Here is a 14,650-nt window from a genome sequence, read left to right as displayed (position 1 = left end):
CGGCGGTTTACTAAATTTAAACAAAAGTCACTGCCGCGATGCGGCTGTGAATATTTGTTATTTGCCATTTTGTATGTTGTTTGGTTGCTTTTAATTATAACTCCGCATCTGTAAACATTTGAACGACGCAAATACTTCCACAACATATATTGAAACTTAAAATACCGTAAATACTGGCAGATGGGAAACCAAAAACCACTGGGGCAATATTAGTTTTTTTTCTTCTCGGAGACACTAAAACACGAAGAAGGGAAGCCAGCAGTTTATTCATTGCCAGAAGTTGTGGCAACTTAAACTTTATTAAGGCAGACAGGAAGAATCTCCTGGAGAGAAGAATAGAACTGCCTGAAAAATATGTCCTTCCAAGACTCCCGCACCAGTGGATCGAGAAATCTGAAAATGACTTTAACAATGGCCATCATTTGGTCCCCGGCTCCTTCGAACCTTACGCTAAGATCCTCTGTGGCCACATGAAGATTCGGTCCCATATACTGCAGCATGGCATTCGATCCGGAGCCCTCGACCATAAGCTGAACCGTGAAGCGTGAATATCCGGCCACCACCGTAATTGTGCCTTCGGCTCCGGAACAGCTCCTCCACGGCGCAACCAGACGGACGCCACCGTCATTGAATATGTCGAACTGGATCACTCGAGTGCCGTTCACGCAGTATCGTTGCAGAGGGCCGTAGCGTTGTAGTGTGTCAAGTCCGGCAGCATGTAGAGGGCCGGCCTCAAAGATGCCGACGTACCCGGGGAACACAGGATCGGATATCTCCCGTTGTTTGGGAAGCCGTGCGAAAATTTGATTGACGGCGTGCTCCACGTTCAGGTCGGAGAAGTCGCAGGAATTTCCTCCGAGCTCTGCAAACGAATTCATAGAGAGGGAAGCCTAAAACACGTGGATAGCAGAAACAGGCTATGCTGGTGTTGTACAGAAGCTGTTATTCAAAACAGCGCTCAAAATTAAGAACGGAAGTATCAAAGTTCAGGAGAGAAATAATGCTGCTGTCCAAATGCTGTCTATGAAAACCGCAATCTCCCCGGGTGATGGCAGGTTTGGAAGAGGCATGCAGTACAGTGGTGAATGTTAGCCTTCCTGTTTGACAATCCTCGCTCACTTTTAAGTTATGCATTGCTTGAAAATAAGGGACGTAGTAGCTGGAATGTATAATTTTTGTCTTCATCGAGCAAGTGCCAGATTGAGGTGGAATAATAGTCAATATTATATTACACCACTGAGTAACGGAAACGAAGCCTTCTCATGTATGCATCAGTTAAACGGAACAAGAGTCGCGGAGTTTGTTTATTTCTGTATTGATGTCGCGGAACAATATCATTATCAGAGCTAACTTAATTTTTTTCTGACCACTTTCTAAACGGTAACGAAAATAGACCTAAAACTACAATTTCCTGGCAAGCGTGACGCCATTTCTGTACGCACCACTACCCAACCTGCGTCTGCTTTGGTTCCCGTTTTCACCGCGCACTCCGTACCCTTGATCCGGATCGCTTGATTGTAGTCGCGAAGTGCTTACGATTTTATTGACGAAGGGATTAGCCTTAGATCATTTGTTAAATACTAAAGACCGTCCACTCCCTCCTTCTGATGACACCTCCGCAGGTGGGATCGGCAGACAAAAGGATAATAGGCATCTCCGTGGAGAAGTTTTCTGCAGAGCCGGCCTCATGGGGATGGCGCGAATAAAACGGTTACAAGCGCTAAAACAAGCAAAGATAAAGTCCCTGTTAATTCGGCAATAAATAAAGTCGCTGTTAATTCGGCAATTCCCTCTACGAGAAGTCCATTGTAGTACCATTTGTTCGAACTCGTTTGTACCTAACTTAAAAGCATCCTGTCTTATTGGAAAGCTATAAAATGTTGAACGATGTGGGCACGCAGGATTTCAAAATCTTGAAATCTCAATACTGAATGCGCAGGAAATTGAAATGCCCCCAATACCGCTGCACGTTTTGTTTTTGCAGTCTTTGGTCTACTTTGATCGAACGTTCGGATTATTTTACGGGTTCGCACTCCAAACTGAATTTGTGCCATTGCAAAAAGCAAGTAATTTATTATCCCGAAAAAAATGAATGTATTTTTGTGTAGCTTCCGCCTAACGATGACGATGGTTGAACGCGAATCTTTCTCGCGAGGGATTTTTTGTTGTCGTCTGACTATGGACTTTCACTCACCGACAGTGGGAACGTTGACTCATTGAGCCTTCACTTTGACTTACACGCAGTTTCGACTTTCGATTACAGTGGCTTTGACTTTGGCCCTTGGATATTTGATTTCGAAAGAAGAAAGCTTCGCGTTCAGCCATCGTAGTCGTTAGACGGTGGGATGCATGACTTTTTCTGTTTAATTTGGCACGTCCGTGAACTTTTGTGCAAATCCAAGGTGCTTCGACCCTGCCTCGATGGCGCTATCAGATAGACACCGGCTTGATAACAGTTGAGACCTAGGTTTGATTCCGACCACGAGAAGAGTTTTAATTTTTCTGCACTTCAACCATGATCATCGCCATCATCGAAGAAAGTTGCCGTTCCCGCAGTGCACTTTATACGCGACTTACGCCAACAGTGAGACAATGAAAGCTTCGCTTTAAAAATGTGCCTACATAAATGTATGGCTTTACCAGGCACGCGCGCATTTCAAAAACGTAGGGCTAACTTAAGCTTACCACAATCGGGACGTGCTGCCTCGACCGATAATGTTAGGCACACCACAAGAGCGATGACAGCGGTGGTCCCAACCATCTTCATCCTACCTCAGAGAAATGGAAAGAAATACAACTGAATGCGTTCGTCTCAAAGAAAAAAATTATATTCGTCGAGCCAAAAACGTCTTTTAGGTATTGACATTTATGGTTGTTTTTTTTTTTCATTACCTCTCCAGACTTTCCGTTTTGCAAAATGACGAAAAGGGGGAAAAGCTAACAGAATATAACGTACTAACAAAGTAAAAGTAAAAGTAAATAAAATAAATATGTGCTGTGATTCTAAAACCCCGCAGCAGATGACATCTACAAAAGTACACATCATAGTTTCCCCACGCGCATGATAGCGCGCATGGTTTCACGCAAAGAATTTTGTACTAATTGTAGTGCCAAAGATTCGCCCATTTAGAGTATATTGGTCACTGCGAAGGACGCAGATGCCCCGTGGGGGTAGGCAACGATATGTGGTCATGCGCAATAATGGGTATGAAGTGAATGAGTATTAAGAAGATGGCGAGGATACAGAAGCGGCATTACTGAGAGCGGGCCAGAATTTCGGAGAGCTTAATGCACCTTGATCTCACCTGCGGCTATTCCTCTCTGCGTCTACCTGACCACCATCATGTGGAGCGCTACCCTTTTTTGTTAATAAATACCTTTGTAATCGGTGTACGTGCGGTGTTATAATAGAGTAATCCCTCGTTACCGCGAACTCGTACAATATCGAGATAAGCGGAATTTTGAGTGCGGCAAACTGACGAAAGCTTGCGGCCAGGCCGCTGAAATTACGGCTTGTGCTGTTAACAAAAGCTCCAATCCACAGAGGAGCTTTTGTGATACAGGCACATTTCGCGGAATCTTGGATATTTCGCAGGAAAAATTAGGTTTCATTATAGCAGGAGAAAGAAGTGCGTGATGCTGGCCTGCCTTGCGTTCGCATCTGGTCCGAGAAAAGCTTTCTTGAGCTGCTCAATGCATCGTATCATTTGTGGATCGCGAACGTTACAATCTACCTTATTGCGAAGCAGGCACAGCATGTTTCTTGTTTTCGCCGTTGGAGGCGCTTCTCGAGGCTCCTCGTCATCCACAGCTATCTCAACGATGTCGGTGTCGGGCAGCATACCGGTAACGGGGAAATCGGCTTCGTACAGCGCATACTCCGCGCCCGTTTGTCGTTCAAGACCGCGTTCGGCGTGTTCTGGAAGCTACGCGTTCGAACGGAGACCTCATCAGCTGCCTTTAGCGGACTTTTCCTTGTGTCCTCTCTTCCACCATTTCGAGATATCCGTGGTCCCCCGAAAAACATTTCCAGATGGGGGCGTGATACATAGCGACTATGGCAGGTAAATGCACGGCGATAAAAAGTTGCGAGAAAACCGATATTTCGACATATCTGAGTTTGAGTTGACGAGGGATTACTGTATATACTGGACGGAAATTGGTCGCTGCCATCGCCTGCCGTCGAGGGCACCGCCACTGCGGGAATGAGCGTTCCTCTGTTAGATTCCCTGGGTATCCACATGATTTTTTTCGCTCTGGAAGAAAAATTAACAGATAATGGGAACATTTCTGAAAGGCGATCTTTCTAGGGTACGTACACCCGAATATTTTGGTCGCCTGTATGTCTGTCTCTCTGTTCCTCGATTTAACCACCCGGCCTAAACCCAACCGAGCGGTTTATGTAGGAACATTTTTCCAAACCAATACTGCTTGAAACATATATACTTGTCAACATTATGCAGCAAAAAGGACGGATTAGGAGTATTTAAGGATAAATGGAAGTACAAAAGAAGTATTTGCTATATTTTTAATAAAAAATGAAAGAATCTCACACTACTGCTCAAGACTTGAAGGTAGCGAACCTGTACGCAACCGTCACGCTCATCATGAACGTCGCCGCCGATTTGCGTTTTTTTTTTGCTATCGGAACGAGCTTTACTCCATCACTGTTGCTATAAGTGTGCGCTTCTTTCATTTTAGTGTAAGTGATAAGCATTGGACATCACCTTGGAGGGGCGTGCGCCAAGACGCCTCTTGCTCGCTCCGAGCAAGTGTTGCCACGATTTCGGCGAAAGCTGGAGTTTTTTTTTGTGGGGGGAGGGGGGTGGCAAGGGGCGGGGTGTCAGTCTTGTATAATGTCCTTCAGTGGCTACGCTTGGCTCGACAAACGTGCGCCCCAAAGACTGGGCGGTCGCTGCGAGGTACGCAAACACGGGGGCTCAGTGTCTTCTAGGTTTGTTTAAATTGCCGGGTGGTCGCTGCTATCTTAACCAATCTTGCTATGTGGGTGTGCTTGGCTTGAGAAACGTGCGCAGGCGATAGGAGGCTTTGAAATGAAGAATGAAATCAATGCACCTATTTTTGGAACAGGACGAATAAAACACGACGAAGATGCTGGAGCAATTTATTTTCCGTCAGAAATGTTATTGCGTTAAACTTCGTTAATGCCAACCGGGAGAATCTGCTGCAGAGAAGGATTAAACTGTCTGAAAAACTGAGACTTCCAAACCTCGCACAGAAGGGGATCAGAAGGGGATCAGCCTGTTTTGCGTTCGCATGTGGTTCCAGAAAAACTTTCTCGAGCTGCTCCATGCATCACGTCAATTGTGGATCGCCAGCGCTATATTCTACCTTGTTGCCAAGCTGCCGCAGCATGTTTTTTTGGTTGTGCCACTGTAGGCACTTCGGGAGGCTCCTTGTCATCCGCATTATCAGCTGCAGCGCCCACAGCTATCTCAACGATGTAGGCGTCGGACAGCATTCTGGTAACGGGGACATCGGCATAGTGGAGCGCGTACTCCGCGTAAATGTGCCGTACAAGACCGCGTTCGGCGCGTACTGGAAGCGAAGCGTTCCAACAGCGACCTCATCAGCTGCTTGTAGCGGACTTTGCTTTGTGTCCTCTCTGCCACCATCTCGAGATATCCGTGACCACCGAAAAACAACATTTCGAGATAAAGCCACCCCCCCCCCCTCTTTATCTCGAAATGTTCTTTTTTGGGGTGGGGGGATACATAGCGACTATGGGAAGTACATGCACGATGAAAAAACTTGCCAGTTAACCGATATTTCGAGGTATCCGTGTTCGAGTTAACGATGGATTACTGTACATTCAGGACGGAAATTTGTCGCTGCAATCGCATGGGCGCACGGCCAAAATGAACGTTCCTTTCTTGGATGAACTGGGCAGCCGCATGATTTCTTTTTGATCTGGAAGCCCAACTCAACAAAACATGGGAGCATTTGGGAAATACGACTTCCCTCGGGCTACTTACACGCGAAATGGTGATCAGTATGTCTGTCTTTCTGTTCCTCGATTCAATCACCCGGCCTAAACCCAAGTCTTGAACGAGCAGTATACGTAGGTAAAATTTTTCCAAACCGCTACATGTGAAAACACAAATACTTGTCTTCATTGTGCAGCAAAAAAGAAAGATTGGGTGTAGTCGAGGTAAATGTAAATACGGAAGGGTTTTTTGCTACATTTTAATAGAAATAAAGGAAGCTCACATTAACGCGTCAGACTTGCAGTTATCGAACCTGTACACAACCTTCACGACCATCACCAAGGTTTAAGCCCATGGTTGCAGCCGATTTGCTTCTTCGCTGCTGCAATGACCTGTACTCCATTATTGTGGCTGTAAATGTGAACTTCTTTCATTTTTTGGACGTGACTATCCTTGGACATCACCTTGGAGGGGCGTACTCTATGACGTGTCTTGCTGGTTCCGATGAAACTTTGCCACGATTACGGCGAATGCTGGAGCCTTTCTAGCTCCGAGAAAGTGTTGCCGCGATTACGGCGAACGTTCGCGTTTCTTTCTTTTTTTTCTGGGGAATGTGCGGTGGTGAGCCTCTTAGCCAATCTCCCTAAGTTGGTATGCTTGGCTTGACAAACGTGTGTACAGGGGCGCTGGACGGTCGTCGCGAGGCACGCACACACAAACGCTAGGCATTTTGTTGGTTTTGTTAACTGCCGGGCGTCGCTGCGGGGCTCGCGCTCACCAACTGTCGTCTTTCGACGACATTCCCAGCGGAATGAGGAGATATGCGGCCAATGTTTTTCTTGTCCGTCTTGCATTAAGCTTTTCAATTATGTTTGTGAAATCCATCTGTTCAAGCTCTACCGTTATACAAATTCGGAGACATTAAATATTTGCAATAATGGTGTAGGTTTTAAGCCGCAGGCCACAGTTTCAGCCTGTTCATTAGCGATGCCAGGGACAAGTAGAATGTCTCTACCCGAAACGTGACTAATGCTCGTCGAAGCACGGCTCGCCTAGACCCTGGCGCCAAATATTCCTCTAGTGTATATTAGTGCGAAACTATGCGGTTTTAGGGAACAGTTGGTTTTACAGTGGTTTTTGTATTTACTCTGTGAGAGTGGCCCGAATGATTTAGTGGAATATGGATTGCGATAATAGTTAAGGCCGCCTTTAAAAATGGTGATAATTGCGCTGTGAAATACAGGGGCTGGACTAAATGTTTCTAGTGCATGATACATTGTAAATATAACTTGTCAAACATGCGAACAGGAAAAACTACATGTGGTATTAGAAATACCTAAGTGAAACGTTTCTCCTTATATGAAATACACTGGCGGTATGGTGAAAGTTCAGCATAACAAAAGACGGTGGTTAGTTTGAAGAAGTTTGAAAGAGGCAATTTGATTTTCATACCGATCCTTGGTAGCCTAATCTCGCACGGGCAAATGATTAACTAGGCGATTGATTTAATAACGATAAGGCTGTTGATAACCTACTCCCTATGAACCCCAGAAAGTAATTGGAATTGCTGAGGTGAAGCTCGGTATAATTTGTCTAGTGATATTTGTATAACCTTAATGCCAAAGTATTTGTATCAACAAAGTTTCCACCAACCAACCAAAATAATTCTATAAGCTAACATGTCCTTGTCTGATCCCACACGTCTCCTGCGTCTCTTTGGATTTTAGTGTTTAGGTATCAGACCCATCCCGTACCAGCTAATCAGTCATAATGCTTAGTTGAAACTTCACAGCGAACAAAAGTGATTTCAAAACAAATAGAATAGTAAACTTTGTATGGGAGGGAGGTATAATTATATAAATGACAATTGAAGGAGGCCCAAAGACGGTTTTTTGGTGTGCACCAGAGTCTGCTTCGTGGAAAGAGCAGTGTCAGCGGCAAGCATAAACGTTGTTGCAAATGAAGAAGAGGGGAAAGCGGGCAGGGGCACGCGGCGCATTATCATCATGGGTAGTGGTTCGAGGACAGCGAATAAAGAAGCACGGATCGCTCCGTCTAGGGCTCTGGGCCGTGACTCGCGGTAGCTTCCGCGACATCTTTGGTGCCGATCAACCCGGGAAATCGCCCTTCGGAGCATCTCCGCATGGCTTCGTCGATCGACCGCCTTCGAAAGACTCGTGGCGTTGTCAGGAGCGGCGTCACGCGAGCTCTCAACCAGCTGAACGACCTGCTGCAGCAGCCCTCTCCCGACGCGGCGACCCTTAGCTCCCACGTCGACTACATCGTGCAGCAAGACGCTGAGCTCACAGCGCTCAACGAGAAGATCGCCGAGGCAACGGATGATGACGCGCTGGAGCAAGTGCTCGAGGGAGCGGCAGAGTACAACCGCGAGGTTTCGTACGCCGTCTCTCGGGCACGGTTTCTTCTCAGAAATGCCCAGCCGAACGCTCCCGTAGCCAGCGAAGGCGGGACAGCAGCTGCTTCAGCCCATGATCTGACGGGTACGTCATCACGCATCGTGCCTGCGTCATGGCATCGGACAGTCGCCCTTCCGAAACTTCAGATTCCAGCGTTTTCGGGAATTCTGCACGAGTGGCAACCCTTTTGGGATCACTACAGCGTGACCATCCATGACAACGTCGAGCTGACAAAAATCGAGAAATTCAAGTACCTGCTGACGTACTTGATCGGCGATGCCAGGCGAGCCATCGAGGGCATCCGACTCTCGGAAGCAAACTACGACGTTGCGGTGAGCGCCCTCGTTCAACGCTTTGGTCGTCCAGAGTTGCTCATTAACGAGCATATCGATCAACTGCTGGCATTCACACCGATACGTAGCTCGACGAATATCGACAGGCTCCGCGAGTTGTACGACAGGGTACATTTCCGCGTCAGCGCCCTGGAAGCCCTGGGAGTTCCGCAAGAGCAGTATGCCGTGGTTCTCAACCGCGTGCTCCTGCGATGCCTGCCCGATGACATAACCTTGATGTACCGGCAGAGGGCTAAGGAATTGGGCCAAGGGTCGACTGCTGGATCCGCGACGGGATCTGCAATAAGTCAAGGACAAGGTTGCCAGGTGAAGCGACTACTGGAGTTCTTGAGGATCCAAATTGAGATTCGCGAGGAAGGGAAGCAAGGGCAGCCTCTATCAACCGCAGCTCGTCGGTCCGTCCAGAACGCCGACTTGAACCCCCCAGGACAATCGGAGACACCCGTTCCCTCAGCACTGGCATTGACCGCGGAGACCGAGTCCCCAGCCACACCGGCGTGTCCCTTATGCGACAGCCGCGGTCACAAGGTGGCGGAGTGCCGGGTCAGCCAGTCGGCGGCCGAGAAGAGGGCACGATTGCGCAACGCTCGCTGCTGCTTCCGGTGCGGCAGACGCAACCATGTGGCTCGTCAATGCAGAGCGTCGCGCAACCTAACCTGCAGTACCTGCAACGGGCGTCACCTCACCGTGCTCCGTGACGTGCTCCGGCCGTCTGACCACACCACGCCCAGACCAGCGCCGCAGGTACAGGCTGGACAAGGTGCACCCCCAACTGTGGTGACGGCTTCGAGCGGGCACTCCGGAGCAACGTCAATTCTGCTGCCGACGGCTCGAGCCTGGGCAGAGGGTGCTAGACGACGTTTGGTGCGAGTACTTCTGGATACCGGAAGCCAGCGGGCGTTCATTCGTCAGGATCTGTCTAAGGCCCTTAAATGCACTGTTCTCGACACAGAAGAGCTAGCGTTGGTAACGTTCGGCCGGACAAGGGCTCACCAGATATTACGCTGCCGGCGAGTAGAGGTGACGCTGCGTGGACAAGCTCGTGGAGATCGGGTCACTTTGGAAGCCTTGGAGGTCCCTGAGATTTGCTCCGTGACCAGTCCGCAGCTGGACAGCGCGTCTGCGACCATCCTGGATGAAAGGCGGTACGACATCGCCGACGCCTTCCAGCCTAACACATGGAAGGCAAATGAAATCGGCATACTGGTTGGATCGGACGCCTACTGGAAGGTGGCCACAGGCAAAATAGACCGAATCAATGCAGATCTCACAGCTGCAGAAACGGCTCTAGGTTGGACAATCAAGGAGCACTCAGATCTACGGCTTGTAGCTTTACTAGCGCCATGGTACTCTCGGGTGGCACACGACGGCGTTTAAAATTTGGCGCACGTGCTGTGTGGCGACGGCGGAACTGCTGTTCCAGTTCATCGCATGAACCCGAGTCGCCTAATCCCTACCCGAGCACATGCAAAGGATTCAGCACCAAACGCAAAGTAATTGAAGACGTGGTGATGAAGAAAGGTGCGGAAGGAACGGATAGCTCTAGCGAGCAAACACCGAAGGAAGAACCTGCCCAGAAGAGGCCCACTTATCAATCCACACGAGGACTCAAGAAAAATCGATCCCCCGAAATGGCCCCGAAAGAATACGCACCTAAGGATCCGACGTCGAACCCGAGCGCGTTATCGAAAGAGGGCACCGTAAAGGCATGCTCGAGACGGGTCAGTTCTGGAAGTCCAGCAAAGGGGGAGACGAAGACAAACCGAACGCCCAATGCGTGTTCAGCCAACCGTAAACATACGCATGTGGAGAAACGCCAGAAACTTAGCTTGGGCAGCAGCAGCGAAGGAACCAACTGGCAGAGCGTAGAGCGCATCAGCCGTTTCTTAAATCAAACCGAGGCCAAACAGTGTGCACAGTCAATTGTGTCTGCGGAGCCGGAACGTCAGGTTTCGGGTGGCTGCAGGAACCCTCATACGCGGGCCTGTAACCGGAAGGTTTTCACGCTGTCGACTCCATTCCCAAGCGAAGGAAGTCACACGTCGAATACCGACGATGGAGTTGGACGCCATCGCAATCGTGATCCTGGGCGACAAGGCTCTTCAATTGCAATGGGGACTTCGCCAAGTGTTACCGCCACATGAGAAGTTTCATGTGCAATCTTCCTGTGTAATAACTGCACGTTTTTGAATTCGCCGACTGACCATCTTGGGCGCGCGGGAAGATGTTGCAAATGAAGAAGAGGGGAAAGCGGGCAGGGGCACGCGGCGCATTATCATCATGGGTAGTGGTTCGAGGACAGCGAATAAAGAAGCACGGATCGCTCCGTCTAGGGCTCTGGGCCGTGACTCGCGGTAGCTTCCGCGACAAACGTATTCAGCTATCATTTATGAAACATACGATAAATTATGACCCAGCTTAAGGTAATTAGCTTATAGAGTAGACGTTTCAGACATAACTTACTATTGACTTGACGAAAATATAATTTTTTTTTTCAGCTTGTGAAGTTTACTCAACCGATTCCACATAAACTTTAAACAAGATTCGGAGATCTTATGTTTGTTTTCAGTAACGACAATTTCTATGTTCAATTTTGTGAAACGAACAAACGCTAGCCCCCATCGGTTATGCAGTTGTGTTTTGCTTGAAATGTGCTGAACGTTTCTGTAACTTTTATTAATGTTGCTTTAATCGCGCCACCAGTGCTGCTACAATTGAAACGTGCTTGCCTTAACAGACTGATGATTTGTTAACCCGGCTGTGATGCTTAAAATGTCGGTCGTTTTAGGCCAGGTTTTTCAAGATTTGCGGTGGGCGTTAATACCTCTTCGAGTTGACATCACCTTCCTGCACAAAAGTTTTAGCAATACTTCCAATTCATCGCATGGTTTGTGGCGGCACAAAGGCTTTAAACCGCTCCTTCGTCACCATGCCACAGCAAAGTGATACTTTAAGAACCAAACTCCGTGACTCTGGTTTGAGAATCACTTGTCGAATAGTCAAGTAGGCCTTGTAACTTCACGAAAAACACAATAAGAATACCACGTAAATCTAACGCAAGCTTGAAATCATGAACCATTTGTAGCTAAGGGAGATTGTAACGCGTACGCTACTTGTGGCGGGCCGTAGTCAAAACTTGAAACTAATACAGTTCTAACTTTGGTCTCTGCCTTATCATTCATGCACAAAAAGAGCGCTGCGCTTCACATAAAACAAATAATGAAGTCCTTTATGAGCGTGTCAGTGTTTTTGAACAAAAGGGTGCGATGGCCACTTACCTTTTCAAATACCCAGCTTTCTCGCTCAAACTTCCGACCTCTCAGGAACCTAGCAAAACCACTTCAAGAAAGGGATATTTGGCATAAAGCAAGAAGTCTACGTAGAGATGAAAAATCTAAGATAACTTTCCAGGTTTCTGAATATTTTGTGTATAATTCGCTGTCAATTCATACTCCCCATGCATTTGCATGGGATAATTTCCACCGCTCTGCAGCTTAATCGCCCAAAGTGCGACACTTGAAACTGTGCACAAAGAACGTTTTTAGCCCCAGTATTAGCTGCGCAAAAATAGTTAACATTGCACTAAATAGCTCACAGTAATCAGGGTTGAAAGAACTGGCATTAAGGGAAAGCTTGACACATTCTAGCGAAAATGTAAGATAAGCTGTGCTGTTCTGGATCAGTTCTACAGCTGCTCGCCGCGTTATAGAAAGGTTACGGGTTACTACGTTCCTAGCACACATCTCTCCAATACCCTCCAAATAAGGTATTTTTGCAGCGAATACTTCAGCAACTAATCTCCCTGCGTGGTGCGAATAATCGGATAATTCATTTCATTCTAATCGTCAACCTCTCCCTTCCATAATTGCTAAATCCAATTCGAGCACCTGGGCTTACAGGCTATAATCTCTGTTTTACTCTTGTAGGGATGATGATAAAGATGATCGACAAGCTTACTGACTGCCAAAATGAAATTAGTTCGGAAATGTCGCCTTGACCAGCGCATAAAGTCCATCGTGTAGCTATGCTTGATGATAGGATTGAGTTTATATCTTCAGGCACACTACTGTATGCCTTACTTTCACGATTGCTTCGTAGGTGCAAATAGAAAAGGGAATAAGAATAGTTTTTTCGAACGCTAAATTTCTGGTTCGCTATCGGTCGCGAAACGAACAATATTATAGCCAACACACATTAGGATTAGCCTGTACGAATCCCCGCTTATCTGTATTAATACGAGAATGACGGAAATATTGGTCACCTGCAAACCATATTCTTCGGATTTCAGAACTCGCCTTAACGCCCATTGTTCGCGCTCAACTCGCTCTTAATTGTACATGAGACTATTACTGCATATACTTTCTTGAAGGTCTGCACATGAAAAGATGAGGTGCTCACCAAGAAAGTCCCTTACGGTGTGGGCCGCACTTGTCACCACAGAGACGTTGATGCCTGCTGCACTTGACGCCTCTTCCCAGCAGTACGGCAACGCCAAGAAACACGGGGATGCAATTGTTTATAACTGCTCCCTCACCGGAGGAAGTTGTGATCTTTCTGCAGCGCGCCTCCTTGCGCAAAACGGTAACAGCCACACCGGGCGTAAACTATTCACTATGCAATGTGACGGCGTGCAGTTACAATTTCGTAAACGCGGCAAAAACAGGGTGCGCGAATTTCTATGGTCGAGGCGGCACATCCGCTTGTTGCGAGTGACTGGCTGAGAAGGGTCGAGGTCGCCTGACCTCCGTTCATTACGGACTGACGGAGTGATAAATCCCTCGGGCTGGGATGTACTTGCAACCAATACAGACGTGTGCTCACAAAATAATACGCCGGATTCCTAATTACCCAGTGCCGCCGCGGGGTGGCTTCGCAGTGGTAAACAGTATGTGTGTCAGATAATTAAACGTCTGGGTGTCTTTATGGCATCAACTAAGGTAGCTACCTATAAAAGGAATATTGTACCAAAGAATTGGGGCAGTAGCTACAAGTCATGCCACGACGGCTGCAATTCGCGCCTGTTTGAAATGTACATTCTCTGTCGATATTTACTGGGCCATGCCGAAAGTGCGTAGGCCACACAAAGTAACAACAGAAAGTACAAGCGTACCTCTCGACTGAGACTGAAACGTTTTACGCCAGAAATCTGGAGAAAACAGCTTTCTTTTTCTGTCATAACGTGGTCACATTCACTCAATTAGCTTTTTTATTGTATTTCGTGACTATGATTGCTTTCTGACCCCCAAGCTTTTGTTGTGGCCTACAAAGTTTTGACAAATACTGTACGTCAGCAAATGTTTAGTAGATGCCCTGTAGGGGTCAGCTTTGAGTAAAGGCTGCGTTGAGAAAGGCAGTTTCGATAAAAGCTTGCTGGCCAAAAATTTGCTGAATAATATTACGTCCTAACGTGACCTAACATAACATAACCTAATCGAACACTTCTTAACCTGCCCTAATCCAGCCCGACTGCAACAAACCTGATCTAAGCTAGCCCAACGACACAGAAAACAACCTATATTAAACGTAATTGAACCCATTCCGGAAGTCCTCTGCGTCGATTTCTTGATATATGAAAAACCAGAGTAAAAACGTATTAACGAAACCACGATGACTGAAAAATTAGGAAAGCTAAAAAAAAAAAAACGTCGCATTGTCGGGTTCGAACCTGAGCATTCTCGTTTAAAACGATGTACAATACTACAGCGCCACATGCGCAGCTGCAAACACGGCTTTGTAGAGAATATTTATGCCATAAAATCTCATCGTAGCATGCTTAGCCAATGAGAGGCGACTACCGTTAAAATTTTTGGCGGCAATTCTCAGGGTTGGCGGGACAATGAACACTACCTTGAGTAAATTGGATTACGCACGGCTGTACATTGAGGAGGTAGAAGATGGCTAAGGGACCGCACAATCCACTTCTCGTTTTTAG

At 47.3% G+C, this 14,650-nt stretch overlaps 1 long non-coding RNA gene across 1 annotated transcript; it reads right to left on the bottom strand.

Annotated features, from left to right (window-relative positions):
* Positions 1–269: 269 nt before the first annotated feature.
* Positions 270–13,248, bottom strand: LOC144172745 (uncharacterized). The gene is made up of 3 exons (XR_013323090.1): positions 13,117–13,248; positions 2,686–2,768; positions 270–862 (listed from the first exon to the last, which is right to left on the bottom strand). It is a non-coding gene; the product is annotated as an uncharacterized LOC144172745 (long non-coding RNA).
* Between the last annotated feature and the right edge of the window lie 1,402 nt (positions 13,249–14,650).

This window comes from Haemaphysalis longicornis, unplaced genomic scaffold (genome assembly GCF_048455015.1).
Source record: "Haemaphysalis longicornis isolate Haplotype H1 unplaced genomic scaffold, Haemaphysalis longicornis Haplotype H1 scaffold_26, whole genome shotgun sequence".
NCBI classification, from domain to species: domain Eukaryota; kingdom Metazoa; phylum Arthropoda; class Arachnida; order Ixodida; family Ixodidae; genus Haemaphysalis; species Haemaphysalis longicornis.
The sequence above is the reverse complement of the archived record's forward strand: the minus strand, read 5'-3'. Positions and strand labels throughout refer to the sequence as shown.